This window comes from Myotis brandtii, unplaced genomic scaffold, assembly GCF_000412655.1.
Source record: "Myotis brandtii unplaced genomic scaffold, ASM41265v1 scaffold1279, whole genome shotgun sequence".
Lineage (NCBI taxonomy): Eukaryota > Metazoa > Chordata > Mammalia > Chiroptera > Vespertilionidae > Myotis > Myotis brandtii.
This window is the reverse complement of record NW_005354503.1, coordinates 45,707-49,641: the sequence shown is the minus strand read 5'-3', so window position 1 is coordinate 49,641 and position 3,935 is coordinate 45,707.

The window sequence follows — 3,935 nt, the reverse complement described above, 5'->3', positions numbered from 1 at the left end:
TGTTTTTGAGTGTTTTTACTGTAGTTGATTTCTAATTTCATTCCATTGTGATCTGAGAAGATGCTTGATATGATTTCAATATTTTTGAATTTGTATAGACTTGTTTTGTGTCCTAATATGTGGTCTATCTTTGAGAATGTTCCATGTGTACTTTAGAAGAATGTATATTCTGCAGCTTTAGGGTGAAATGTTCTGTAAATATCAATGAAATCCATCTGATTCAGTGTGTCATTTAGAGTCACCGTTTCCTTGTTCATTTTCTTTAACCCTGCCCACATCCCCATACAAGATCTATTCTTTAGCCCTGGCCAGTTTGCTCAGTGGTTAGAGCATTATCTCTTAGACCGAAGGGTTGTGGGTTTGATTCATCATCAAGGGCACATACCTCAGTTGCAGTTTCATCCCCGGCCCTGTTTGGGGTATGTGCAGGCGGCAACCAATCTACATAAGTGTCTCTCACATTGATGTTTCTCTCTTTCTCTTCCTCCTCCTCCCACCCTTCCTCTCCCTCTAAAAAGCAATGAAAAAAATATCCTTGGGTGAGGATTAATAACAACAACAATCTATTCTTTAAAATACCATCAGACATCCCTTTGAGAGGACCATGTGTTTCCTACCCAGATCCTGACAACAGGGGGGGGTGTCACCATCTCCCCTCCTCCCCCAACCCCCAGAGTAACTCTAGTTTCCTTGGCTTTTGCCTCCACCTGCTCATTTGGAACCACATTAAGTCTTGACCATTCTATGTGCCTCTGGGAAACCACTTCTGCTCTGGTGAGAGCTCTCCAGGAAGGCAAGCTGCTCAGGAACTCTGGCAAAGTCAGGGAGAAGCCTGTCTTCCCTCTGGGTTACACCACACAAAGTTTCCCAACTGGCTGCCTGGGTCTCAGGGCTCCCCACCCCCATCCCCAGGAACTGGGCTAGGCATGGTCTGGGCTAGGTGGGGGAGGTCTGGTGACAGAACTGCCTGTCTCTCTGGAGCCTGGGAGGGATAAGATTTATTATTGTCAGGATCACAGGGCAGGCCCCTCCTTTAATCACATTGAGTTTTCTCCCAGAAGTTTCTCATTCCTTATGCAAGCAGGCTCCTGGCAAGGTGTGCTGCCCTGTTGACAGACATGCCTAGACATATCTAATTCTATTTGGACTTGATCTGGGATCTTTCCATACAAGGTTGGGAAGGTAGATTTGGGTCAGGAAGAGGAAGGCCTCCAACATAATCCAACAAGTTTTAACCTAATATTCTAGCCAAGGAATGGCTAAATGTATTCAAGCTGGGGAGAAACCTGGATCAACACTTGTTAAGAGCGTAGGGTGTTCCATCTCAGAGCCCATGTTCTTGCTCTCCCTCTAGCGAAGTATCACTTCAACCAGAGAGGCTCCATCAGGGTACTGTCCATCACCACACCTCGTTTTATTTCCAGCAGAATATGTATATTTCTCTGAAATCACAGCTGTTTTCTTCTTTTTTTCGCTTATTCCAATGATGGAGAACCTTTTGAGCTTGGTGTGTCAGCATTTTGAAAAACCCTAACTTAACTCTGGTGCCATGTCACATATAGAAATTTTTTGATATTTGCAACCACAGTAAAACAAAGATTTATATTTTTGATATTTATTTTATATATTTAAATGCCATTTAACAAAGAAAAATCAACCAAAAAAATGAGTTCGCGTGTCACCTCTGACACGCGCGTCATAGGTTCGCCATCACTGCTATTCCATGAAGGCAGGAGATACCTGTCTTAGTCAATGCTACATTCCCAGGACCTGGCTCATGGTAGGCACTCAATAAATATGTGTTGAATTTGTTGAATGAGCAAATGAATTTGGTCCAATGAATGAATTTAGATGAGAAAGCCTGGAGAGGTCAAGGGATTTAGTTGTCTGCTTTAGAGTACACAACTCATCATTGGCAAAGCTGGGACTAGAAACAGGATATCTAATTAAGTCCACTACATGCAGGTGGAGAGGCAGGAGGGGAATGGGGTAGCAGGAAGAGTGAGGAGAGCCTGATCTAGGAGCCAGACCAGTGGCATCTCCCAGACATTGAGGTTCAAAAGGGTAGGAAGGAGGGGCATCTCTGGGGAAGTACAGTGACGAAGTGGCCAGAGTTGAGGTGGTGGAGAAGAGACAAGATCTAGAAAGAAAAAATTAAAATGATTGGATGTTTACTTCTTGCCAGGCAATGTGCCAGGTATAGTACCTGTACCTGTGTGGTATGATTTACAACCTGTGCTGTAGGTATTATTGTCCCCATTTTTATGAGCTAAGGAAATGGAGGCACAAGACTTTAAATAAATTACTCTCTTTTTCCCATTTTTTTTTGAAATGTATTTTATTGATTTTTTTACAGAGAGGAAGGGAGAGGGACAGAGAGTTAGAAACATCGACGAGAGAGAAATATCGATCAGCTGCCTCCTACACACTCCCCACTGGGGATGTGCCTGCAACCAAGGTACATGCCCTTGACCGGAATCGAACCTGGGACCCTTGAGTCCACAGACTGACGCTGTATCCACTGAGCCAAACCAGTTAGGGCTCTTTTTCCCATTTATCAAGTACCTGACTCTAAGCTTGACCTCTTTCCACCCTCCACATGCCTCTTTGAACACAGGGTTAAAGCTGAGACTTTTCCTTTAAGATGCTTGAGGTCCACAGTTAATTGGAAGAGAGCAGCAAGAGTTAAGTATTTATTAGTAGGGAGCAGGGGTACTTGGTTGGCACCTTGCTTCAGAGGAGAAGCATAATAATAAGGCAGGGGCTTCTTTTGCTAAAGGGAGAGCAGACAGAGGTGTGAAGAGTGGAGAGATAAGTTCACCCTGAGGGTCTGCTTCAAGGTGCTGTAGAGAGGCAGGTTAGGAACTGCAGGACTTGGAGCCAGAGGTTATGCAGATCACCTTTTTCCTTATCTGGATTCCAATCTAGGGAGAAGCAGAGTGGGAGTGGGACTGGTTGGGCAGAGTTCAGTCCAGACTAGAAGTGGTGTCAGCCCATCTCCCCTCCCCCGGTTGGGCCCCTTCCTTCCAGTGGGCACTCTTGGCCCTTGCCTGTAGGCACACAAACATAGATGTTCCAGATGTTCCAGGGCAGCTCTTACTTAAACCCCACTGCCCTTTGTCTCCATAGGTACACTCGTGCCTGTCAGACAGCAGCGCTGGTATGGAAAATAAAGGTCACTGAGGCCCAGACGCAGGCTGTGCCCTCCACAGAGCCAGGCTCTGTTCAGGCCGCAGGGCTGCATAAGGTGTCCTTTGTCCTGGGGATGCCTCAAGGGCCTGTGTTGGAGGTGGCCCCAGCCCAGGGCTAGTCCCTGACCACTGATGCCAAGCAGCTGGCTGTGGGTCAAGGTCAACCCTTTCTCCACGGGAACCCTCAGAGGCTGTGTTACCCACCAGACCCTCGCTCTCATCTAAAGCCTCAGGGTATAACTCAAACTTGCTAAAAAGGGCTTTCATAAACAACGCAAGTCTGAAAGCTCGGGCGGGGAGGCCCCTCCAGCCTTGGGGGCTTCAGGAGGGTCTGGGCTGCCTGCCAGCGCCTGGCTGTCCCCAGACTTGGGGGGCGGGAGGCGGTGCTGTTACGGTCTCCAGCCCGCCTGCCCGCCCGGTTTCCAGCCCAGAGTTTCCTGGGGCCCTCCCCACTCTGCCCTCGCTTAACCCTTTCCTCGAGAGAGGGAGTGGCACAGGTCCCGGTTCTCCAGGGAGGCCTGGGAGGCGGCGGGGCGGGAGGGAGGAACGGAGAGAAAGGCCGGGTCCCTGAAAGCAAGCCACCTCTCCCTCGCCGTCGGAATGCCCCTCCTTCCCCTTCCTCTTCCTTCCACTGGGGAAAGGGGAACGTGGAAGGAAATTAACTTTGACCCCCGGATTCTGGCTCAGGGCCCAAAACTTGGGTGGAAGAGGCAGAGGCTTCCAAGACCCTCCCCGCCCCCTCCC